Source organism: Lathamus discolor, chromosome 7, assembly GCF_037157495.1.
Source record: "Lathamus discolor isolate bLatDis1 chromosome 7, bLatDis1.hap1, whole genome shotgun sequence".
NCBI classification, from domain to species: Eukaryota; Metazoa; Chordata; class Aves; order Psittaciformes; family Psittacidae; genus Lathamus; species Lathamus discolor.
The window spans coordinates 12,347,774-12,375,650 of NC_088890.1; the positions used below are offsets into that span (position 1 = coordinate 12,347,774).

Below are 27,877 nucleotides of genomic sequence, written 5' to 3' on the forward strand. Positions count from 1 at the left end.
AATACAATAACAATATTAATTTATATGAAAATTCACTTTAGCTAGCAGCTAATGCATTTAAATGTCATATATTCTAATGCAGTCTTATGTCCTGTTATGTTGGGGGCAAAAAAAAGAGGTTTCTTTCCAGAAATTTACTGGATACCTCAGATCTCATAAAATATAAGAAAGTATGAATGATTTTATAGATGCTATAAACATGATTAAAATATCCACCTTGCAAAGAAGGAGGGCAAAACTGAGCTTGCTAAACAAAACGCAGCTAAGACAATGAAAAAGTATCAGGTATATTACAAGTACTGTACTGCATGCATAATGCACACATATAAACAAAGCATTTCTTCACTCTTTTCAGAGGGAGTTTCATCCACACAGATGAGACACTTTTCGTACAAATTGTGGACGAATGTTCCCTGTTTTTTCAGGATGTGTTTGATTAGTTGATGCTATTTTAGTACACCACCTATTTTGCATGGTAGTCAAAGTGGAGGGGAGCTTTAATAAGACAAAGTGTTAGAGAAGAAAAAAACAGCAGGCCTTTCTCCACACAGCTCACTGAGCATTAGCACAAAAGGGAACTTTTGCTGGAGTTCATGGGCTTTGCCTGAATCTTTCAGGTGTGAGGGTTGTTCATCTTGTCTGTTGAAAGGGAGAATATACCAGCAATGAAATCTCACACTATATAGAAAGCACATCAGAAGGGAAGTGTTTTTATCTTTGGCTCTGAGAAAAAAACAAACCCAGTCTTGAGAAAGATACAAACAAGTTCAGTGCTATCAGAGGGAGGACTCCCACTGAAGCACAGATGAGATGAGTCCGGTTACACCAGAGCCGATCCTGAATTGAAGGCATGACTTGGAAATCACCCTGGCTCAGATGCCTGCCTGCAGTTAGCTTTCTACAGAAGTAGGACATGCTATATAGAAACCTCTGCTTCCCATCTGCTTACAGGGAGGACCAGGAGCTATGCAGAAGTCCTATAGAGTAGATCCCAATCAAAACAACATTAAATACAGAAACACTTGCCAGTGTTTAAATGAAAAACCTTTGAAATGGCTTAATTTACTGTAAGTACAATTCTAGGAAACAATCATTGAAATTCAGCTGCTTAGGGCAACTCCATCTCAAACTGAGCACAGCATCACTCCAAACCACTTGACAGTAAATTCATCTGTGAATGTATTGCAGGTGGCTGCTCCATGGAAGACATACAGACGGTAATGTCTGAAGACCAACAGAAGACCAGCTGGTGGGAGGCAGGATCGTAAAAATGACTTTTCCACAAATTCCACAGCCACAATGCCAGAAGTAAGCCATTTCCCAAATAAACCTGATTCAGAGCTTAAATAACGCCATCCCTAGGACTCCATGGCTGATTGCTAGACTGGCACGTATAGCTGAAGTGTAGCACCATAGACTGTTTTGTATGTCATTGGCTTCAGGACTGCTAGGAGATGGGATCCTGGGGGGAGAGAGAGTCAAAAGCACAATTAAATCCCATCAGGGAGAGTTCATTTCTTCTCTCATTTCCATTTTTCCCCTTGGCACTTTGTTATACTCAAAAACTTTTCATGGTACCATGCACTCCAGTATTTCTGAGAGCAGGGGAGGCTCTTGCCTTGCATCCTCTTGCTGCAAGGGATGAGATAAAGCAAGCATTTTGGTACTTCTTCATCTAGTTCTGCTCACGGAGTGGTGTGTGTTTTGTGAAGTTTTGTTAGTCTGACTAGAGTGAGCAGCTGTCCTAAATGTAAAATTACACAGAGTATTGGAGCAATTCCAAAAGAGTTATTGTAGGCATGCAAATGGATGCAATGATCCCACCTTTTTTTGTAATTGATTAAGGTAAATAGCTAAAGTCTAGAACAACCTGAAAGGAGCTTCCTCCCTTTTAATTACACCTCTTTTATTAATAATGTAGCTTTTGAAATCGCTGTTAAAACACTGATGGAAATTTTAATATCAATCATTTTTAATATCAGCTATTGTGTACATACCTGCCATGACAGCTTCTTTACTGAAATTAAGGAATCCAAGTTCCTCATAATAGTTAAAAGATTGACTAGCATGATCCCTCAGTTTACCAACTGATCTTGTTACCTAACTAGGCCTGCACAAATGAATAACAGATTTAAGTAATCTCCAGGCACTGTGATTCCTCTTCTCCACCTATTCAAACAGGGGGATTATACTCATAATGCAGATCAATACTAGCTGATTTAATACCTTATTGTCAGTTGCTTTCAAATCCTCAGATTTAATCATGCAGCCTGAATGAGCAGCTACGTTGTTTTGCTAAAGATTAAATTTTTAAAAAAGGCATACATTTTGGAAACAGGTTTAAGAAACAAGGCATCACATTTTTTACATAAAAGCTCTTGTAAATTTTCAGCTGAAATGCTTTAATGTTTCTATAGTTTAAATGATTGACTTGAAACACCTTTTCTGTTCTTCATAAGTTGACAAAAGAATAGTACACAACAGAATTAATTTCTTTCAATATGGAATTGTGTAAGTTACAGATCCAAATAGAGGAAACTCATTAGATAATAACTCTTCCTGTGGTGTCAGCATCACTTACCTCAGTGCTTTTTGTACTGTTTCTGTACTGGCAAAACAATAGTTTAGAATCAATTGATCTATATTTTCTCACCAAAGATGACTTCAAAAATATGATCTTCTGTGATATATCTGTTCTTTTTTTACTGTGTATATACAATGAATTCATACATATTTTATGAAAACCTTTCACCAAAAGCTCTTGCAATCTTATAAAAATGCCTGCTTGTGTTTTTTGAAACTCAGGAAGATTGATATTTGGAAGAATGATGGACTTCAAAAATTACTTTGGATCCTCTGGACTGCTTCAGTAATGCATGCTGCTTTAAAATCAGAGTGGGTGAAAAGTGCAATTCACAGAGGACAAAACTTGGGGGCATATCCTGAAGCTTCATGGCACTGATCATGACCTCATAGCCAGACATTCCTGTTGCTAGAGCTGTCTCCTCCTTTACCAACCTGCTAAGCCTGGTAAGGGAATTTATTAGACCTGTCTGACTAAGAACAAATAATAACTGTACTTTAAAAGTGCCTGTCTCTTGCTTTCTGACTATTTCTATCATAATTTAATAATTTTCTCACTTTCCAGCACTCTGTAGTCAGAGGGAGGCATTTGCACCTTTTGTTATTAATGTTCTTTCTATACATGCTAGTTGCCACAATAGCTTCATCATCAACAGGCTTGAAGTATGAACAATTAGATCATGATTTTCTTTAAACATGTACCAGACATCACAAAAATCCAGCTGTGTGAACAAAGTAGAATCATCTTTGAGAGCAAATGCTGTTTGCAATCTTACAATTTGCAGACTAAAAATTAAATGACTATTTTTATCCTCCCTTTTCTGCCAGACACTAACTGAATTTGTCAAAGTAAGCATACTTAGGATTAAAGTTTTATTGATTTGTTTTTTTTAAGGCAAACTTAAAGTATGGCACTAGGTTGCAGAAGACTTTTTGGCCCAGATTCCAACTCCTGCCACCTACAGTTTGCCTGCCAAGAGCTCCTGAAGCCAGTCACAGTGACAATATTCACTCTACTGCGGCTACCTGGCTCACAGCTTGGTCATGGCAACCAAATGTAGGTGCAGAGGGGTTCTTAAGGAAAGGAAAAGTGCACTAGATAGAACCTAACAGAAACATCTGTGGGAAAGAATACCACCCAGTAATGGGCATCACCTACAGGTTAATAGGAATAACCACCAGCGCAGGAGTCGCAGTCATGAATGAAAGTTGTTTTATTCAGTGTTCACTGTAAGAGGCTTGATTCATTCTCTGCTGCAGTATCATTTGCATACCTAGGTTTGAGAGACAACTTAAGGCCTTTTTTAGTCTTGAATTTCCATTAGCTTTGTCATTCATTTCAGTAAGCTCTCTGCCCGTCCCTACTCTAGCATTTAGCAAGTGCAAATCCACGGTTTTGAGATGAGAAGAAAAGCAGAAATAGAATTGTAGAATATTTTGTTGATCTTTTAGGAACTATTGGTTTCAGTAGTTCCCTTGACGAGCTGCTTTCCAAGGTCATTATCCCCCAGCTTTCCATGACCTTCTAATCCTCTTCTCTTGAATTCAGTAGGTCTTCAATTAGCTAAACTGAATTTGGCACAAACTTTTATCTGGTTTTCCAAATACCTCATTGGTGTTCACTACCTGAAATATTTGTTAAGTTACCAGTAGAGGTTTTAGATACCTAGATTTTTAATATAAAATTCAAATTTAATGTAAAATTCAATACTGTTTTGTAATATTTTCATTTGCTTATATTTGCATAGTGAAGGAATAGAATATAAACAGGAACTTTTTACTTGTGTTGCTGGACAGGTCCTGGAGTCTTGTATTACGTACTTCATTGAGCACAGCTAAGATCCTGAAAACTTCTCTAAGGTCAGTGGCATTAATTGTGTGGGATCTGTGGCCATAACTGCTAAGAGGTCCAAGAGCAGTTACAGTGAAGGAAAAAATAATCAGTTTATGATGTTATTTGATAAAGGCAGGAGTCATTTTAATGCAACCCAGAGAAATGCACCAATTTGCAGCGTCTGCTGAGACATCAGCTCCACCTACAGAAAAGGCTGTTGTATAGCTCCCACATAAGCATATTGAGCAGACATCCAAAACATCAGCACTTGCAGTAGTTGCTCTAGTTCAGAAAGATTACATACCTATAAAGAGGTACAAACAAGCAGATTAAAGAGGACTGGAGGGGATTACTGAGTCCTAGACAACTTCCTGTGGATGGATTTTTGACAGCAGGAGAAAATAACTACTAGGAGGTACATTATTATGTAAAATATAATTTACATAAAACAGAATTTGCATGTCTTTTTCCTGAAGCAATCGGTATTTTTCATATTTCTGTTGCTAATTGAAAACAGGATAAAACAATACAGATAGTCTGCCCAGCAACATTTTGAGCCTCAAGTCTCAAAAGTGCTGAGTATAATCTGTGGTGCTAGCTGTGCTGGGCAGGGTAAGGGGTTTCCCATAAAATGATCCCACATCTCGATTAAAAATTCTGCATTTACCCCTTAGTTTATCTAAAACGGAAGAAGGCTGCTCTATCTTGCAGTCAAAACATGTCATATGCGTATTCTCACACAGAAAGCAGTAGAGGTTCTATAGCCTATCTGAGAGGGTGTTTGATTTCCTGGCTGCCTTATTTGTTTACAACAATGCTCTTAAAATTGTCTCTACCATCTGTGTGGTTTCAAGTTGTTTGAATGAGAATGAGAAATTAAAATGCCATCCAGATGTCTAGATGCATATCAGCATTAACATATTATGCAAATTGTCACAAGGATAGGGTTTTTTTCTTCTTAAACCAAACAATATTTTTAGATGGAATGGAAAGAAGTAAATCTGTGAAGGATGACAAGCAAAAAAAGAATGCTCTGAGCATATTCAGATGAACTTTTCAATCACTTTTTATGACAGGGTTAGGTACAAAGTGTCCTTAGTTGTTTTTACTGTAAATCTATAGAAGGACAACTGGATGAAAACATAATCTTAAAATAAAAATATCCACAAAAAGTAATGAAGCACCACTAAGCCTGGAGATCTCATAAAAAGAATTCAGCAAAGTGAAATATAAAAGTTGTCTCTGTGTATTTATCTCATGAAAACAGGACTTCGTGGACAATAATAACAAATATCTATTGCCTACTGAGCATCTAATGTAAAGAAACCTTTGGCTCTGACTCTTATAGATGTTTATACTTTAAGATAGGTATATTTGGAATCAACAATGTAAGATCATATTTGAGCCTTCTTTGCTCTCAAAAAATATGAAATGGGATGAGAAAATTAAGATAAATGTCTTTAACTGAGGTTGATTTTTTTCTGGGACCTTGATTCTTGCAACTATAAATAAACATGATGTCTCTTGAATGTCTCCCTAAAGTTTGATGTATTTAAAAAAATCATTAATAATGGAACATTGCACCAAAACCACTGAAAATTATTTTTGCATTATTTGGTATCAAGAACTAAAAGATAGCCCCAGCTGGTAGGTTCTACAGGGAAGCTGGGCACCAATGCAGGGAATGAGCTACAAATAGAAGAGATTCCTATTCCCTCCCTGATGTCAAGGAGTGCACTTTACAGCCTTCCTCCCACAAAGGACAGAGCTAGAGCTAATGCCACATAGGTTAGAACCACATTTCACTTATGTGAAGGCATTTCACCTCCCTTACCATCTTTCTCCAGACTACCCAAGATCAGTTATGTCAGACTTTTCTCATGCTTCATGTTTTCTACAGTTCTAATTGCCATGCTCTCCTCAGAATTTCCTTTAGTTAATCCATATCTTTTCAGAAATATTGGGACCCAGACAGGCCAGAGTACTCCAGCTGTAGTCTTCCTGATGAGTAGCCTTGAATAAGTACTTCACATTTAAAACAAGCTATTCCTGTTTATTTATCCTGATTCACTGTCTGCTTTTCTTTATTAATGACACTCCTACTGTTTCCTGCCACCGCAGCTCCTCTCCTGAAGACATCTTTTCTGTCCTTCCCTATCCACCTTATCACCAAAAGGCATTAGGTTGGTTTGATATGATTTGTTCTCGAAACATCAGTGCTGGTTGTTTTCTTACCATCTTTTATCTTCTGAGTGGTTAAGTAGATTGTCTGACTATTTGGTATCTTTCTGAGCACAGAACAGAGAATGATTGATCTGTAATTCTTCAACATTTTTAACGGTATTACCTTATTATTGTTCTTTTTTTTCTGCCTGATACTAGTGACATATAGTCTTCACAGAGAGAGTGTTTACTATGTGTATGTCAAGGGCTTAATCCACAGAGAAATGCGGAAGAAAGGATTGTATTTCAGCTGCTACTGCAGATACTGCTGAACGAGGACGACAGTTCCAGTGTTCTGTAGATCAATGATATCACAAAAACTGATCTTTAATAAATAGGTGCATTATGTTATATACATTATAGCAGAATATATGCAAAATCCCATCCTGAGAAGGGGTGAATATATATTTCATAGCTTTCAGTTGGTTGCATTTTCTGGGGTTTTGCTTTAAAAACACCAGACACTTCTAATGATAATTCTCAATACCAGTCTAATGTCACAAGAGAGAAAGAAGAAGGAAATCTAATTCTATAATTTAGTTCCTTCAGTCATTAAAATGGGAAATTCTAGTCTAGTTGAAAAAAATATTGCTGTTTTGAGGTTTGCTAACTATTCAGAGGATAAAGCCGTTTGTGGATTATTAATTGCAAATTAAAAGTTTCTTTGCAATGAATGAACAATAGCTGTGTTTTGTATTGGTGCGTTTAGAGTGTTCTGCAGCCAGAGATGTAAACACTTGTAAACAATCCACCCACAGGGCTTCATTCACAGTTCCTGAGAGTTATAAACTTAACACCAAGAAGATAATAAATGGATTTGACAGAGTTTTTTTAGATCTGATTTTTGCTTGGCATGAGGGAAGTTTTAGTAACACTTCTTAAAGCAACAAGGTTTTGTTTTCAGGTCATTAACTTCAAAATGTACAAATCCTATTGGTGAGACCCTCCAGACGCTAAAAGCAGAACCTCATTTACAATGTGCAGATGCAGTGGTCCAGACTTGCTATGTCCCAGACTTCCACACCCCAAAGAATTCAGAAGAAAAAGCTCTTGTGTTGTTGGTTTAGAAAGGAAACCATAGTAAAAATGTATTTGGCTTGAACCCTTACAGACTGTGTAATCCTCCTTGGTGGCAGCTAATATTTACAGTGCAATTTTAGCCATTTTTTACAGTGTAATATTATCTTAAAACAAAAAATTAAGAGGGTTCAGGTTCTGTTGTTCAGATGCTGTAGAGGATTAATGTGCATTTCCTATGCATGTTTAGAAGCAGAACGAATCTCTGCTGCTGCTGCTCACCCTGAAAAACATTCATGATCCCAAAGGCCTGACCAACTGGTTTTCAATCATTCACAAGAATGTTTTAGTTTATGCTCTCACAAGTCTAAAGCATGAATGGCTGATAGAATATATTATAGATTTTAGTTGTCATTCTTCTGGCTTTTATACTTAATCTCACACATGGTGGCCAGCCTGGATTTCATGTGAGTGTAAACAGTGGCTGTATTCTTACAAGTTTTCACAAGAGTGTTTTACTGTGAACTGTTTTGACGTATTACAAGAATGGCTAATTATGCACATTCAGAAGTCTCTTTCAAGGCCTTATCCAAAACATATTGATCCTCCATTGACTCTAGTTGCCCTTAATAGACTGGTAGGCAGTCAGGCTTGCTCTGACTTATGTGATCTCTGCTGCTTATCAGAAATGCAATTTCTTTTCCAGCAGAGATCTGGACACACTTTTCACTTTGTGTCTTCCTGCATTACCCCAGTAGGTGTTTTTCCTGCTGTTTGAAATTTCTGCACAGGGACCTTCAAGGGAAATAACAGAATAACATCAAGGGAAATAAAAGATTTGATGTAATCCTGAGACACATTTTAGTTAAATATAGGCGATTTATCTTGGAGCAGTTCAATATTTGGATATAAGTATATGGCCTTTATGTACCTGAGATGATATTGTCGATCGCAGAAAGCTATGACTCTGTTAATTAAAACAGATTAGATGATAGCAAACATTTTGCTGGCATATAAACTAATAATTATTTCTTATTTGAGCCTGAGTCCTTCACAGTGTCCTTTGTCAAGCACTTGATCAGTGAGCTTCAGTTGCACAAAGCATTCCTAACATATTAATTCTAGCTATAAATATTTTTCTTTGAAGTTTTTCCTTAAATGCTTCTCAAACAGTATATGGAGAGGCAATATTAGACTTTCTCAATTTACAGTATTACCCGTTTGCATGTAACTGTCATGTGCAGAGAAAATATCTGGTAATTTCCTTTCAAGCAGCAATACTTTTTCAGAAGATATACTTCTAAACCTATTCAGGAACATTTCACAGAGTAAAAGTGATGAAATTAGGTTAATACATTATTTATGATGAGTGATTTGCTCAGCCCCATGCAAAACAGAGGATGATTTTTAACCAGTTAATTCAAAGCTCTGTGAAAAGAGGTGAAAGCATATTATGTTCCTCATTTTTCTCAGTTTTGTGGCAGACTGCCTTAATTACTTATTAGGCCTTAACTTTGCAACTTGTCATGTGGCAGCTGACAGTAAGGAGCTGTGCCTGGAAAGATGAGAAACATCTGGGCAGGACAACTGGGAATAGTGGTAATGCTGTTTGATCATCTTGTCTCCTTTTGTAGCCATAATGTCTGTGTCCTTCGCTTGAGGTTTTATACAGAAATGTCTTCTTTCTCCTTTAGTTCCATTTGTAGATAGTTCTAACAAAGATATTGCAACTAGAGAAGCAATAGAGTGCAGAATGCGAAATGAATTCATATTAATCATGCACGTACACCTCACTAGAAAGTTAATAGCACATCTTCCTGCTTGCATGTAGGACTTCAGAACTGATTAAGTGGCAGCTTTCACTGCTGTCCCACCATATGAGAAAGTATGGCAATAAAAGAGGATTCAGCTTCACAGCATCCTGTAAGCTTAAATTTCATTGATAGTAACAACGTGAACAAGAAAATGTTCATGTTGGGGAAAATGTCTCAGGGAAAAAAAGGATAAGAAAGTAATTCTTCAAACATAAAAATAAAAAAGGAGAGGAAAAGCGTACCAACAAATGTAACAAATTTCTAAACCTAGGTTGCAAGAGAAAACACTTCAGTCCCACAAGAAGCAATTAGAAGATCCTGTGGAAATAGTGCATGAAAAGGATGAGTCTCCAAAGGAATGAACTGCTTCTTCGTCATATCTTTTTTTTATTATTGTTCACATGGAATTCATCTAACTGCGTATTCTCTCCACAGTGTTTGAATGTTGCCTTCCCCTTTCAGACTGATTATCTGTCTTCTATTGTAAGGAGGTATGAATAAGCAAAAGCATTCAAGGCTGCTGCAGAGGATGAAGTACTTTTTTATTTCTCTTTGTAGAACAGAAAGCCTGTAGGAGGGAAATTGCAAAGTACTGTTCTTCTCTAACATGCATTAGAGAAGTACTTGGTTTATTTACTCATATCCCACCTGAAACAGCCCACAGATTCATTTAAATAAATAAGCTTGCACTACACGGTAGGTTTTTATGTGTGGAGTGGGAGGTAGGATAAAGAGAGTAAGGGAAATTCTCTCTTGTGTGGAGTGGGTTAGTCCATGCTTAGGCTTTTTTTTTTCTTTTAAGTTTTACTGCTTCCTTTTTAAAGAAGTTTGAGCTGAATTTGGGAGTCTTATACTCTGGGGCACTTAGTTGTTGGCTTTAGGCTTTAATCACTTTCTAGATCAGCTCACATGTGGTTTAAAATGAATCTTTCATTGTAATTCTTCAGCCACAGGCACCTGGAATCTGAAAAGACTTTTATATCACTGAATATGTTATCTGACAGTGTACCCATAGTGATTTCTGCCCTTCCTTGGAGGTAACTAGGTACATATTACAGATCTAGGTTAATAGGTTTTATGATCAAGTAACTCAAAGGCACATACTTGTCCTATTAATAATGCAAATGTGATAGGATTATTGAGTTATGAGTAGCTTATACACAAATATTAACTACTAATACGTTCATTAAAGCTGAGTAAAGTATTAATTAGCTTTGATCCTGCTGGATTGCAGAGTAACTTAGTTTTACCAAGGCCTGCTCGAATTGATTATTGTGATCCCATGCTGTGCACTATGTTTTCACAACAGAATTGATCTTTTTCCTAGATGAAGACAAACAGCATTTTAAACCACATTTGGAGATGTTTCTAACTAAGCTCTGTTAGGTAAGTAAGTAACAGAAATATCCTGTTGGAAGTTTTATCCTATATGGGATCTTATTCTGAAAGTAACCACTTTAAAATTTGGTGTGGCTGTTTTTGGATCCAAAAGCAAAGTAGAGTAAAAGATTCTCCACTTTCATTGTGCACTATAAGGCTATAGGCAGTCTATAGTGGGATTATTCTCCAGTATTCCTGAAATGCTACTTTCTAATGTGATAATCCCGTTCTGTCAATCTTATTTATCAAGAAACTATCAGCTTTGACTTTTCTGAACTACAGGTAAAAAAACCCCACAACATAATAATGTCTACATAGGCAAATACCTGTAACTCCTGCTTATTACTGAGCTTTAAAAATGTGGCCCTCAGCCTCTATCATCATCCAACTTAACAGCAGCAAAAAATGCTTCTCCATAATCAGAAGAAAGACCCAAAGTGCTGAACAGTGCAGTTTGAACACAAATTAAATATAAGTAAATTCAGAAAGCAAAAAGATCACAGCTGGCATGCATATTAGTCAGGCAACCATGCACTCCTCAAATATGCTCGGATATGAATCATGTATTTTAAAGCCAGTTAAATTACTGTTGCTGAAATAAGGTCATAAAATATTACTGCCAATCACTTGAAAGAGATAGATGTTCATTAATTATGCAACAATTGAAAAATGTTTTTTATTACATTGACTTTTTTTGCTCATTTCATCTTGAAGGAAGGCAACAATCATCCATGGAAAATCATTGTTAGACACTGTGGATTTCTGTGCTGGTGAAAGTAAAAATAAACTGATCTTCTCAGCATGCTGACCACAACATCATTGAAGGCACTCATTAATGAGGATGTAAATATTACACAGATGTATTAACAGGAGCTGTTTTTTTATGTATCTTTTAAAGGATCTGAGACAAGCCTATGGAAGACCATGAGATGACTTCTAACAATATCACTGTCCTAAATTGACATGAGGTCATTCCACTGCATGTATTGAGGGACTGAAAATTTCTCTGAGGTTTGATCTGAGTGAGCATTACACAGTGAAGAATGTTCTCAAGGTTTGAAAGGGTCTTTCTCAAGGAAAATTTCAGTTTCTTCCCAGTTTTTTCCCTAACTCTAGACAGCTCATTGCCCCTTTAATATTACTTCATTTCTCTGACTTCTGAAAGTGCCTCTTCATTTGTAGCACTTCACTGACAGTGAGTGGTAGTTGTTAGTAGCCATTATCTCTTCTGATTTTCTGTGAACTAATTGTAAGAAACATAAGAAAATCTATTAGAATAGTAAAGCACTGAGAGGTAAGAGAAAAAAAAAAAGAGCAGGTCAAAACTGTATTGGGTCATCACAATTTACAGCAATATTTTTTTCAAGAAATGTGGAGGTCTAAAAGTCAATTGTTAAAAAGAAGGCAGAAACAGGGCCACTAATATAAATTCAAAAATCAATAGAAATGTCCAGTTTGATATGAACTTTTACAGCAATTTCTAGGGAAAATGCTTACCTTATGACATGACAATCATCTTTATAGCATAGGTTAAATGAACCAGCAAAAGCAAAAATGTTGCTGGCATCTTGGAATGTAGCAATGGAACTGAAGGACAGACATAGCCTGGGACAAAGCTAAGAGAGCCAAGAATAAAAAAAAGCACCACAAAAACCCCTTATTTGAGCTGCTGCTTACAGTCCAAAGCTGATATTTGATGAAGGCAACATGCTCAGTAATCAAAAGCCATTGTTTATCTGGCTAATGTTTCCCAGAACTTTGAAAGAAATAGAAATATCAATATTAAAACTATTTCAAGTTATAAGTAAAGTAATTTTGCTCATGCCTGCATCACCTTGACTAACCAGAGCAAGAGATTCCTTATAACTTTAGCTGATTAAGTATACAAATCATCAAGTTTGCATACATATCACTTATGGTTAAAATTAATTTTTGATAGCAATGAGTAAGGGCGATGAAAAATTATAAATTAAAATATGTACTTGAACAATATCCTGTTGTGTCAATGTGATTTCAATAACTCACAGTAAAAAGGTAGAAAAATGTGAATGACATCTGTGGGAATAAAATTTTTCATATTTTCCTGTCTTTCAGACTAATAAGCGGCTGTAGCATTAAAAGACAAACAGTGGTGGAAAAAATAACTACACTGGTCACATATAGCAATCAAGTAAGATATAGGCATCTTTATAAATCAATAAAATAAAAATATAAATAGAGCACAGACGGATTAACAGGTGGTGAAACAACAGATGACATATACAACACTGATGGTGAAGAAATATGACCAGGTTGAATAGTTTGGACAAGATTTAATTCAACACAGCACAGTTTTGAAAACTGATGGCTTTTAAAATAACTTAGGAATGTTTCTGCCCTGCTCACAGTGCCTGCTGGCCCCTGGGAGTAGGAACTAATCCAGCACCGTTATGAGGATAGCAAACAGTAATGCTAAGTAGTCGCTGCTGATCGCTTGCACCAATTGGAAATGATTCTTGTGACCAATTACTCAGGCTGTGGCTGGCACCAGTTAGAGTTGTTCTCATGACACCATGCGGTATTTCCACAGCTCTTGATACACCATGAGACAAGGGTGGTCACAAAATCACAAAATGGAATATATAAACCTTTAAAATCAGTTTTAAGTAATGTTAAGTTTGACGGCTTTGTAACAGTACTGAGGTGCATGGTACATAGAAAAAAAAAAAAATAGAGTACAGCTGGAGAACATACTGAGAATTCTTGTACAAGATAAATCGTTATAATTGACATAGTTTTAAGAAAAACAGTCTAGAAGAACAGGGCACAGGGATAAGGAGTATCTGGGAATGGCAGGTGTTCAGGATGGGCTACAGTTAAACCAACTGATAAGTAGGAGGACAGGAGGATTCTTATGCCTCTGGTGCTAATGAATCAATTAAGCTGGTATAAGCATCCACTGCACATGCTTCAAAGGCTGCCAGAAGTGATGAAGATTGTTGGAAGAAGTAAATGACCCTCAGAGACCACCACCACAATTCTCTACGCATGCGAGGAACTTTCTGGAAAATGATGTAATGTATGTATGCCCGGGGACTACATAAGGATGGCTTGTGTAGCAATAGGGAGACACACGTTAGGAGGAGCTATCCCCCGTGTCTCCCGGCACCGCGATAAAGAATACCTGCTTGTCAGCTTGAAAACTTTGTTGGCAAGTTTGTTCCTAGAGTTTTATCCAAATCAACCATCAGACCAGAAGCTAAAATGTTGGACTAATGTAAGGCAAAGGATTTGTTGTCCCCTCGTACTTAGGTGGGGACAGGGAGGGTATTGCTGAATTCCTTATGGATGAGGCCAAAAATAAATGTTAGCCTTGGAGCAGATTAAAGGCAAGGAAACAGAACAGCAGATACATCAATCATAATAACGAAGGTGGAAGTAGATGGCTTTTCCAGATTGGTAACCTTCATCAAACAAATGCAGGATGAGATCATCTGAACACAGACTGGAAGAGTTATGGAATGAAAAGTAAGTTGAGTAAATCAACAATCATGTCAGGTGATACTCTGCAGCAAAGATGGATGTTTCCTTTCTAATTTACTGAAGGGGCACATTCTGTTTGGTTGGACTGGATGATCTTAAAGGTCTTTTATAACCTAAACAATCCTATGATTCTATGATTCTCACAGGGATGAAGATATAAGGACTCATTGCCAAGAAATGCTACTGGATACACACCTCCACCCTCTCAACCGGAAGACTGCTGCTGTGTTTGCAGGACCAGGATTTCTGAAATAAATTTCTGTGCAAGGTATGCGGTGTATGTGCGTGTGCACGGTTCAATTTAGGCATAAAAAAAAGTACCTTATGTGCAGCATCGATAAAATCAGAAATGCAAGCAATGTAATAAATGAGACTGAGTGTTCAGTCTCTATCTTTTTTATCTTTTAGCTGGTCAGAGTTTTCCTCTGCAACTTTCTTTAGGAAGCTGCTTGCCTGCTCCCTAGGCTGTTAAAAGGAAGGATTGATTATAGGCTTTAACCTGTGCAGTTTCAGCTGGGACATTCTGGCTAGGCAGGCAGTACATGGTTTTTGAAGATAATAATATTCCATCACTGACGATACCAAGTTATAGTAAGAAAAAGAAAGGTTGTGAGTTATATCATATCATGATGCCATTGGAAAAGGGGGACATCCAATCATGCTTTTTCATGTTTCTCCTGGGAACAGCACTGTGTTTCACTCACCTCAAGATTGTGCCCCAAGGTATATTTTGAACAAGAGAAAATAAAACAGTCATGTAGAGCAGTGGGTACCTATAATCCTAGTAATGACAGTAGCATGGGCATGCCAGACATATTTTCAGTCTTTCTAGATTTGTGTATCTATCTATATCTACCTGTCTACCTCACATGCCCTAATTTTGCACCTTGGGCAAGTTTTGAAGCCCATTCTGACTTCCACACAATAAAAATTTTCTATTTAGATATTACTAATGTATTTAAAACTATTGTTCATCTGCTGCCTAAACTCTTAGAGATCTGAGTAAGTCTTCCAAAATCTATGTACTGTCACAATCTAAGAAGTATCATTCTAGTTATCACCCATAAAGGGATGGAGTCACTTACTTGATATGAAATTTATGCATAGCACCAGTCACGTGTTCACTCAGGATACTATTGAATTTGCCACTGGGGAATTTTGTATAACTAATGAGTTAGAGGCTGGGTTAATCACATGCATAGAGGGCTAAGAAGGGTATAATGGAATCATGTGGCTAGTTTGAAAGGGTGGATATGAATGAGCCTGTGTGAGACAGAGCAAGTATGGGCTTTTAATTGCTGATGGTAAAATGAGGTTGTTTTGGAGCAGAGTATGGGGATGAGGGAGATGAACATTTATTCCAAAGAATGGATGTCATGGTTTAAACCGATCCACACAGCTCGTCCACTCACTCCCCCCCTTCTTACCCTCCCTCTGCTCCTGGAGGGACGGAGAGGAGAATCGAAAAGAATGCAACTCCCACGGGTTGAGAGAAGAACACTTTAGTAACTAAGGTATCATCACACAAATCATTACTGCTACCAACAATAATAATAATGCTAAAGGAAATAACAAGGGAAGAGAATACAACACCTCAACACCAGCCGACCAATAACTCGCCCCACTCCCCCCAGCCGAGCACCAACCGATACCTCGTCCAACCCTGTAGTGAACTCCCAGTTACCTCCCTGGGCATGACGTGCTGTGGTATGGAATACCTCTTTGGTCAGTTTGGGTCAGGTGTCCTGTTTCTGCTTCCTCCCAGCCTCCCCTTGTCCCCAGCAGAGCATGAGACTCACAAAGTCCTTGGCCAGAATAAACATTACTTAACAACAATTAAAAACAATCGGTGTTATCAGCCCAGGCTGGAAGTCAAAACACAGAGCTTGCACCAGTTACTAAGAAGGAGCAAAACAGCTCCTGGTAAACCCAGGACAATGGATTATACTAGATTTACTTAGTCTAGATTTACTAGTCTTTACTTTAGTGCATAAGCAGAGTCACAAAGCAAGATTTAGTGTGCGCTTGTGCCTGTTTTGAGGATATTCATTTAAATGTTTGCATCAAAAAAATCACAGTTACAAAGACTGAAATACCCTATTGGGTCTAGCCCATGGCATTTGAATAATATAAAAAGTTACTTTTTTGGTGATGCAAGTAATATATGATAAGAACCAATCCAACAGAAACTGCTGATAGGGAAATCTGGATAGGTTAACACAGTTATTATATAAGTAAGTCATGCTGCAAGCTATAAACAAATATTTTCCACAATCCATTAATTGTTAATGAACATCCAAGCTAACAAATTAAAATAAACCCATTTTATCACTCAGAATTAATGATTTCCTGCTGGGCCTTTTTAATGTTCAGAATTCGCCTTCTTTGAAATACTTAGCTCATCAGAAAATTTGCTGTCAGTCTTTCATTTCTTCCTCACTGAAGGGTTACTCTGAAATCTTCACCTTTTCCTTTCAGATGTTTATATTTAAAGAAAGATGACCGCTTCCAGTACGAACAACTTCTACCTCTCCTTGAGCTTGGAGTTCATAATGCTGTTTGAATAAAGTAAACCCTTAAGTACTGAAACAAGGTGAACATTCAGCTCAACAAATTTCAAATCCAGGTGATGTGAACTTGCTGATTAACTGAATGAAATGGGTATTTCAGTAGAGTGTTAGGATGACAGCAAATGTAAATCTGTCCTAAAATATAGTAAAACCTCAGGAAATACAAGATACCTGTTGACAAACCAGCTTTCTTTTTAGCAATAGTGTTTCATCTTTTTGACTCTTGCCTAGTTCTTCTGGGTACAGGGAACATGGGTACAGATTTCACAGTGCTGTCATCACCATGCTCATATTAATCTAGATTTGCATGGTATGTGACTGTTGGCAATAAGGACAGTTAACATTCCAGTATCACTTTCCCTTCAAGGATAGTGAAGAGCATTGGAAACATTAAGGTTTGAGGTTAGTAATTTACTAATGAGAAAACTGATTCAGAAAGAAATTAGGACTTAATCTCTCATCCACTGAAGCCAACAGAAATAATTTTGTGATTTCCTTGGGCAGACCACGCATGGCTTGTAAAAGGTCACACAAGAAATCACAGAAAAATTAGACCCAAAGTCCAGTAACTTTTTGCTTGTTCAGTACAAGAATAACTGTCCCTTATTCTATGCCTGAATCCTCTTTATCTGAATCCCTTTCCCTCAATCATTGAATAAATTAGTAATCTTAGAATCAATTATAGAATAGTTTGGGTTGGAAAGGACTTTTAAGATCATCTAGTTCCAACCCCCCTGCCGTAGGCAGGGACACCTCACACTAGACCATGTCACCCAAGGCTCTGTCCAACCTGGCCTTGGACAATGGATGAAATTTAGAAATATTCCAGTAAATTTGTATTTGCTAAGACTACATTTTCTTATCACAGCTTTGAGCTGCAGCAGAGGAGACTTGAAACAGCTAATGGCTTTGAAGCATTACTATTTTTTTATTCAGGCCCAACATTGCAGGAGTCCTCCACGGGACCTGAGCTGAAGCCTTTGCTGATAGTGGAAGCTGAAACTCCAAGGAGATTCTGGAAGCAAAGATCTCTTGGGTGAGTTTCCCTCAGAAGAAACACAAGCCAGTCCCCCTGAGCTAAGAACCAAAGCCTTTGTATCCTATTTGCATGCTCACAATTTAAGCACTATAGTACGACTGAAAGCCATACTTTATGTTATAGAAATGAGATATTCAGATTCTCTGAAGTGGTTAAATTTTAACAAAAGCTCTATGTTGCTGAGACTTTTCCTTGAACTAAAGCATCCAGCTTTCAGAGTGGCATGATGACATTGAAGAAATCACAATTAAATTCTTCAAACTTGTTATTTTAGAGGTGGCATTCTCCAAGGACCTGATCCAAATCACTCTGTACTCAGCAGGAAACTTTCTGCCTTGGGGCTCCCTTTATGTTTTGCAAGATCCTCTATCTCTGCTAATATTTCAAGCAGTTTATTAAAAAATTCCATAATGCAGTATGCATTGCTTGTGTGACTAGGAACCTTTATATCAACAGTCTAGATAAATGCTGGTGCTGCTATCATAATACACTTCAACAGAGGCAAGAAATATAGTGCTGTATTTACAAATTTGATCCATTCAGGGCCTAGGGCTGTAGTAACTTAGATATAGGAGTGTTTATGTGCAAAATCACTGGAGCATACATGCAGTTATTTATCAAGATGGTCTGTGTATAGTGTTAGTATTATGCATTAGCACCTTCTTGATATAACAGGAATAAACATTTCATGAAAGAACATGAAGGACACTGGAAAGGTATATCATAAGCACAGTGTTATAATGAGCCCATGGAATATTTATGTTGTGCATTCCACATAACATATGTGAGAGGTAGCCAAGTAAAGCCCTCCCGAAACTAGGTGAGCAGGACACTTTTATAACAGTGATATAACTGAAAGAGCATTCCTAGACTTTAATGAACCTTATGTGTCACTTAAAGGTCATTCCACAGTAAAATTGGATAAATAGATGTATTTTCACGCTATACAGAACAGACAAGTTTTTGCATTAGTCTGGTCTTAGTAAAGCCTAGTGTGCAGTGAGTAGCAAATGTATTATTCCACTGTGTCATATAAAGGATTATTTCAGATGGTTGAAATAATGCATATAGTTAGAGGTTATGGTAGAGTAATGTTAAAGAAATTCATTGTTTCTGGGCCTGATGGTAATATGAATGATAAAAAAGTGATGACGATTATAGCCTTGAAGCATTACAGTCATTTTGCTATGATAATAGTCCTCAGATTTGGTTATAGCCTTAATATGTTACATGAAAGTTAAAATCAGATTCTCAGAGCTGTTGGCACATAATGATTACTTTTTTTTTTTTTTGTATACAATGCAAATTATTAAAGAAAATGAGAGTTAATAGTGAGGAGAAATCCTGGTTTCTTTCATCTTTTCCTTTTTTTTTTCACAAAAAAATAAAGGAAAAAAGAAAAGCTAAATGTAGAGTTTGTGTTTCAAAGAGGGAATCAATTTAGAATCATCATTATTAGCTTAAAGTACACCAAGATAAATATTTGTCCCGCTCCATGCTTTCATCACTCTTTGTACCAAACTGTTATGGACCATGAGTGGACAATGTTTCTGGTGTTAGAAACAATATACCAAAGTTGTCAAGTGACTGAGAGCTTCAAATCAGACTGAACAGATTGCTTTGGTTTGACTTTTGAGACACTTTAAACAGGCATGTGCAAAGGAACAGCTTACAGAAAGCTGTCCTGGCTGTTGGGCTTGGCTGGGAGTTACAGAATCTGAAGGACACAAGCTCCAAGATGACTTTTATCAAACTGAGTCCCAGCCTTCCCTGCAGATGTATATGGCAAGAGAAAGGAGTCAGGTCACGGTTTTTACATCCACATTGCTCCAGGCAGTCGTGGCAGCTGTGTTACAAACAGTGCCTGTTATCATCATGTTAGCTCTTCACAATCCATAATGCTTGCTTAATCCATCATTTTTAGGACTCTCAAATGAAGGACTCACTGTCCATGATCACTACCAGTCCAAAGTGTAAGATTGTAATCTTAGCTATAACAACGTCACATAACAAAGCACGTATCAGAAGAAAGATTAATAACAATTTTCATTGTTTAATAAATATATAATAAAGTTTAGTAGTAGACACTAGAAGAGCTGTGAAAGTCAAAACATTTCTATTTCTCGTTCTTCCTCTGCATAGAAACATACACACAAAGACAAGGAAAATGATGGAAAAGGAAGAGAGTAATATTCCAGCTAAAGCTGAACTGGTTCCAGACAAGCTGAAAAAGAAATGAAATGGTGTCATCGTTATGACAATACAGAATTGAAATTCAATATTTGTTCTGTAGTTTGTGCTCTATTTTACTTTAGAAAGCCAAGAAATGTTTGATTAAAAAGGCTGCATTTTTCATTCTTCATTCCAGATTTCATTTCTGCTACTTAGGTTAGTCACATACATTTCTTACCCCGGAAGCTGTCTGATGTCTCTGTATTGCTGGAGCTTCACACAGGTGATTGGAAATCAAACATTCAGTGGAGATACTGCAGTTAAGTGTTAAACCTGTCTGCTTTTATATCTCTAGTACAATAATTGATTTAATGTTATGGTAATCTTCTCTGCAGGTTAAAGCAGCAAGGATAGTTCCATTTCATAAAGTAGCCACTGAATTATTATTTTTAAGGTTTTAAAAGCATTGAGGCAATTTACATTTCTGTTTTTCCCTTTTAAACATACATATAGATAAAGAATACAGTGAACACTTGCACAGGCAGGAGGACAAGTTCAACCCTAACATTTCCTCCAAGAAGAAGAAAAAAAAAAAAAAAAAAAGGTAAGATAGTAAAAATAAGTTAAATTCTTGAAGGGAGTAGTTTTATGCTTATTTTCTTTCTCTTTGTTCTTGTACATTTTATTACCTCCTTGTGGCTTCTTGTTGGAGTAGACAGCTGGGGAGTGCTCAATAGCTCAACAGTCTGAGCAACTTCTGGCATTTCAGAGTTCAAAGGCAAACAAGCTAACACTCTTTTAAACAATATGGTACCAAAAGTACATTGCCATAATGTCACTGCTGACAAATTTTGGATTCAGCAACATTCTTCTTGATGAGAAAGGTTTCAGAGGAGAACCAATACTTCTCCAGTGTCCTTGGTAGAAGGGGTTTTTCCTAGGTAATCCTGACTGGAGTAAACAGCTTGCTATAATGATCCAAAATGCAAATTGATCTGTATTCCAAAACACTGCTCTTTGTTACGTGCATAAGGAAATAAAGGTGGGATTCAGAGATTATTGCTGACATAAGGAAAATTGCCCAACTTTCCTTTCCAGGGTACATAGCTCTTGCCCTCTGACTTCAATTTCATCTCAACAAGTCAACTAAGCAATTTAAATGTGAGTTCCTTACTTTGCAGGAAACTCCTTAAACTGAAAATAAGGTGGTCTGTGTTGAACTGCATGCAATCTTCCCAGATATTACTGTTTTGTTTAAATACCTATTACACCTGGAAAAAGGATGCTGCTTCTGAGGGCAGCTGCTCCAGGCACTTGATTCACATCCCAGTCTCACTCAACAGTCATCTATGTTATGCGAGTGGAAAACCATTAACTTTAGGATTAATTCACAAGATGATAATGTCTTTTTACCCACTGCTACAAGTAATTGCCATGACCCAGTGTCTGTTGAAGTAACAGAATTTCTACTGTGGTAAGGACCAAATCAGGCTGTATATGGTCAGAGACCAGTTCTTTTTCCAAGTAGTTTTCACTGTGTATTTATGGTGAGAAATGAATGTTGCTTTCTCTTTGCACATTAGGACTGCTGAGCTGAAGAAAATGGGTATAACTTTTCTTTTAATTCTATAATCTTATTATCCTAGCTCCAGTAAAAACTGATAATGAAATCTGAGGATATTGAGAAGTTGGATTTTTTCCATTAAGTTTAACTTGATATTTTTTTTCAAGCAGTGTGGTACTTACTATAGTCCAACTCTTTTTAAGACTATCCAGGGAAACATAAACCCTTGCAGCGAGCCATTTTCTGTCAAAATTACATCTGACCTGCATATTTTTGCAATTCTCTGATGCATTATACAGTCAGATCAGGTAGTTCCTTGACCAGTTGTTCACCCCCATCAATTGCATTAGCATTTAACCTGTCAGTTTAAATTACAAAGGTAACAAAGGTTTAAGAAGGTTACAATAGATCCAATCTCACATGGAAGTGTGGAAGAATAATCTTAAATCATCCTTCAATATGAGTGTTATTTTTTCTCCTGACATACATATACTCACTTTCTAGAAGCATCACAGTTACTGTGGGTGAGCTTTTATGGTGAAGACAACATGAGATCAGCAAAGCATGTGACATGAGAGAAGTGCTAGCACTAAGACAAGCATGTATATTTAATCTGAACTTGGATTGCATCTCCTGCATCTTCATTTTCTCTTCTATTCTCCATATTCTTTCAGGGCTAAATTTCTTTTTATTTCTCTAGAGATTCTGTTCTTCATTGTGTCTGAATAATAAATTAGGCCTATAGTCATATTAGCACATCATCAGGGGTTGGAGTTGTTTCAGTCTAAAGGACTGAAGATTTAAAGATACTGTGTCTGCAAGGTGGGCAGCCCAGCCTCTCCTCAAACCATCCGTCATCCTGTGTTGTACACTTACAACTGTACCACAACAGGTTTGGGGTTTTGGGTGATATATTGATAAAATACTAATCTATGATGCCTGCATGCTAAGAGAAAAATCTATTCTCTTTTAAACAAATGCATATGCTTGGAAAAATCTAGAAATCCAGTGCATCAGGAGAGAGCACAAGAAACCACATTTCAGCTGGCGTGTCAGGATGAGGTCATCATAGCGTGTCTCTGAAAACTTAGACTCATAGAATGGTTTGGGTCTGAAGGAACCTTAAAGACTGAGTACCACCTCCTTGCCATAAGCAGGGACACCTTCCACTAGACCATGTTGCTCCATTCAACGTGGCCTTGAACACTGCCAGGGATGGGGCAGCTTCTTTGGGCAACCTGTTCCAACGTCTCACCACCACCATAGTCAAGAGTTTCTTCCTTATGCCTAATCAAAATCTGCCCTCTTTCAGTTTAAAGCCATTCTGCCTTGTCCTTTCACTACATGCCCTTGTAAAAAGTCCCTCTCCAGCTTTCCTGTCAGCCCCTTTAGGGACTAAGCTGCTCTAAGTTGTCCTGGGAGCCTTTTCCAGGCTGAACAACCCCAGCTCTCTCAGCTTGTCTTCATAAGAGGGATGAATAACCGTGAGAGAACATACAATTGAACAATGCCAGAATTCCAGCTACCCACACCAACCTGTCTGTGCCCCACCCACCACCAACACAGGCTGCTGAGTAACATGAAAACACTCCATAGCTTTTTGCCAAGCTAAATCAGCACATGATGAGCCAAAATTGGCACTGACCAAATGATCAGGAAGAAAAAAATAATTAAAAACAAACAAACAAACAAAAACAACAAAAACACACACAAAAGCAAAACCCTGATTCTATTAACCTGTACATGCCAATGTATTTCCTACATATTTTCCTCCCTTTCTACTGAAGGTGAAACAAAGGGCTTCTGCCAATAATATTTATATGCACAAAGCTCACATCAAGACATGCCTGCATGGAAACTGCATCATTAAGAGAGTAAAGAAGCAATATTCAAGGTAAAGCCAGACTGTGGCTCTTCCTGAGTTCAGGAAGCACAGTTGCATATGTCTTTTAATATATGTAGATATGTTTTAAATAGTGTTTTCAGTGTGTCCAGAATGCATGTTAAAAAGGCTCTAAAAATAACAATGCCTGCTTGTATATTAAGTTTGAGCAATAGATAAGTGCTAAAAATAATGATATTGGAAAAATAGGTTAGGCATATATCTTTGCATGCTTACACAAATGCCAACTTTACCACATGCAGCTGTGCCACATTAACTGTGCTGTGATGAATGTTGTTTAATAAGCAGAAGAGCGGAGGCTGGCCTACATTTGGCTCAAGCACTTGCGCTGCTGAAATTAGGATGTGCTGGTTTCATCTCCCCAGATGTGGAGCAGCTGTTCCACCCTTCATGCAGAAGAGGGCTGTGCCAGGGTTTGCTTGCTAGACTCTGGGCAGGACACTTGATTGCTATAATTATCTAGATACGTGGAGATATTTAAATGCACAACCAATAGAAGATTGTCATGAGAATCTATTGAGTATCCGAACAGGAAATACAAGTCCATACCAGTCAATAGGAATTTCCAATGAGTCTTTGGAGCCATACAGATGTCAAAAAAAAGAGAGTCTTTAGAGTGACAAGACTAAGTCAGACCTTATTGATGTAACCTACAATATTACTGCTCTTGAGCAAAGACAGGTAGATTACTACAGTTGCATGCCAGGTTTTATTAAAGAGTGCATTGGGAATTGTCAAACTTGTGAGACTGCTGTACCAGCTGTACACTCAGAAGGCTCTTATGGCCTTTTCCCAGCAACCCATCTTCAGTACATATAGAATAATGTTAAAGAAAGAAACAAAAGGTGAAGTAGTTTTCAGCTTCACTGCAGCATTCAGTATTCTAATCCACAGCTGTGGATTTTGTTATTCCGTGCACAGAGACAGAGCTTGGGTTTAGATTTTTGGCCCAGTTTGTAATAAGACCTATCATAAACCTGTCATCGTAACTGCCCAGCTGAGGCTATTTCTCCAGAAGAGATTCCTCCACCAGACTTACCTTTCACTGATGGGGCGGGGGAGGGAAGTCCCACAGCTGAGGTGGAGCAAGGTGATAGAGCTGGTGAGCTGGTTCCCTCAAGGACCATGGGGCTATTGGGACAGATTTTACAGTGAAAAATGCTCCAAGAAAAAAACAGGTTTCGTTTGAGGATTCTGCTTTATGATTCTACCTCCCTTGCAATGATACCGTGGATATATCCACAGTTCAGTGGATACATTTGAGAAGTATACTTCTAAATTTTAAAGGCTTTTTTTTTTTTTTTTTTACTGAAGGGTAAAACATTAAAACCATATGAACTGGCTCCAGACTTATTTAACTTTAGTCCTAAACTTTATATTCCAGAGAAAAAAAACCCAAATAAACAACTGATGAAAAAACAAATACAAAAGTATTTCAAAGCTTTGTAATCGTGTTTTGACTGTGCAGATATTACTTCTTCGGACCAACAGGAACTGCTGTCCTCTGATCAGGGAACTCTTGAAGGACAAAGTACTTGTCTTATCTCAGATAATATCTTGGGTTATTCCAAAGGTAAATAAGCATTTAAATATAGCCTAGGCCCTAAAAAACATCTCGTCAAACCCTGCATATTGCTGCCACTGGTGCATTGTAATATACTTCAGCACTTCTTGAGTGAGCCAAGCAATAGTGAACAACAGTCCCTTTCCAGCCTCTGTAAATATCTCCAGCACACACATGTAGAAACACTCTCATATCTACATTTGCAACTCCAATTTAAACTTCTGTTTCTAATAGTATATATTCTTAAATAAAATCCTAAGCTGTTTAGTTTCTTGTGGCATATATCCAAATGCAACCCAAAGTCCTACAAAAAAATAAACTTAAACACCATTTGATATGTTTTACCCAATGAATATTTATAGCAGTGCAGATGTCAGAGACACTTTTCAGTGAAAAAAAACCCTTATTCAGGTTTTATTGATGTAACTCATGATATTACTGCTCTTGTACAATATAAGGTCATGCTGAAGTTATATGTCAGACTTCATTAAAGTGTGTGTTGAGAATCATCAACTCGTGATGCTTGCTGACCTGGGCACCTTGAGGTTCTTGAACAGTAGCAAGGCATTCTTATGCCACACATTTGTAATGTGTTTGCAAAATCAGCTAATCAATATTGGTAAGAATTTGAAATTTGAAAAGAGATCTTTCTTGCCTTATCCAGGAAAATAATCCCATTTGGAGGATGCTAAGTTTTAAGCAGAAACCATCCTGGATCAGAGAGCTGGTCCTTAAAACTTCCAGCAAAACTGAGAAATTTCACAAAGTTTCTCTTTCAACTATATCCCCTCCCTTCCATAGAAAGCTTCAGAAAGAAACAAAAGAAAAAATGAGAAAGAAATGCTCAGTTTCCTCCATTTCCCATTCTAGAACGATTCTCAATATAAATGAAATTAGGTCATGTACTCAATATGGCACACATGCACTATTTATGGCCTGTAATCAAACTGCAAGCTGTGAAGTTCAGTGCCACTGTTTATCATGAAGTCAAACTCTGAGGCTAAATAACTTAATATCCTTAAATTTTGTATCCACGCTTTGGAGAGCTGAAGGCTCCAGTGTAATTTCTTTGGAGTGCTGACCTTCCTTTGAAGTATTACTAGTATTTGTCACTGTTATAGTCATGATAGTAGATGAGATTTACCAGTCCTTGTTGCCTGTGTTATCAATTGGTTAAGTTAAATATTTAAATGGAAAATGGCTTTTGCATTTTACTGACATACAGAGTAATTCAGAGACAGGGACTTTGCAGTACAACAGAGGAAAATACTTATGAAGCTGATGACTCACTGAGATTTCTTGTACAGTCTTGGTGTGTTAATGTGCACCAGGAGAATTCCACCCAGACAGGTACTGCACTGAATCTCTGATTAACAACAAGGAGAGAAAAAGATCATTTTCACTTACCACCTGCAGAGCTGTAGGGTTGAGGAGCTCCACAGGACCAAAAGCCCATCTTGCTTTCCTCTGTGTATTTCACATCACATTTTGTTACACACAGGGCATTAACATTTTGCTGTTGTGTTTGGTTTGCTTTTTTTTTTTTTCCTGATGTATACATTCTGCCAGAACTATAAAGATAAGAAATATAATGAAAATTATGCTTAATCACAGTAAGACTATCAGAATCCAGTAAATAAATGTTCCCCATGCTTGCTGCTTAATCCTAAAATTAATGTAATCTGATAATTTTCCTAGTACTACTGGAAATCTGATATTCCTGTAAGTCTTTAGAAAGCCTCTGCATTCTGAAGTTCAGTGGGAACTAGGAAGCTGATTTCTGTAAATGCCTCTGAAAAGTCCAACTATAAATTAGACAAAAAATATTAGATACTTTAAAAGTGATTTGGGAGGTCTCCTTTGACAGGTTCTTCCCCTCAAAACCTGTGTGCAAAGATTTTGTGTAAAAACATGGACACAATCAAATGTGCTCACTATTAAAAAAAAAATCATGTTTCGTAGCATTCAGAAAACCACAACTCACATAAGAGATACATTGCTTGTGTATACATAACAAACGCATCTCAAACTGACATACATTTGTATGGCATTAACTAAGTAGGTGAATTTTATACTTATTAAATTAACCAATAAAAAACACCCCTTAATTCAATTCCAAACTGTTTTTATTTGCTATGGGAGATGTACAAGTGGAAACTGAATCAAAGAAAAATACCCCTGCCACTCCAATATATGTCTCCAGCTGATAGCTTTTCACAAACATAAGTAATTGGGGAGGAGGATTCAAATAAATAAAACAAAGGCACTGTCTTTTATGTTAACATCTGTCAGAGAAATTAGTCTAACACTGGGGATAGAGAACTGATCAATATCCCCCTCAAAGTAGACTAGTTACATGCACTAGCTGAATTTAAAAGTCTGAAGAACAGAATCTCAGCAGTAAAGCAGATGATTGGTACTCACCAGCCTGCTAAGTTGGGATATTTCCATTCACTCCACTGGGCCTCCATTACAGACTGAAATTGTGGGGTCATGACCAGCACAAATTAGAGGCCTCGTCAACTTATCATCTGTCCAGGTATTTGCAAAGCACAAAATTCACTTTCAAGCATCCTTTCCCTTCACCCTCAGGAGCTGTAGCTACAATTGACAGCCTCTGGCATGTGTTCCTAATGGTCAAGGACACAGTAATCCTTATTTCCGTAATGATCTTGCAGTCCTGAAGATCTGC

At 37.4% G+C, this 27,877-nt stretch overlaps 1 long non-coding RNA gene across 2 annotated transcripts; it reads right to left on the minus strand.

Annotated features, from left to right (window-relative positions):
- On the minus strand, positions 1–27,872 carry LOC136018209 (uncharacterized). Of its 2 annotated transcripts, XR_010614297.1 has the most exons (4): positions 27,610–27,872; positions 26,593–26,756; positions 24,661–24,752; positions 20,117–20,206 (listed from the first exon to the last, which is right to left on the minus strand). It is a non-coding gene; the product is annotated as an uncharacterized LOC136018209 (long non-coding RNA). The 2 variants fall into 2 exon arrangements; XR_010614298.1 differs by lacking the exons at positions 20,117–20,206; positions 24,661–24,752 and adding an exon at positions 1–1,462.
- Positions 27,873–27,877: the final 5 nt, after the last annotated feature.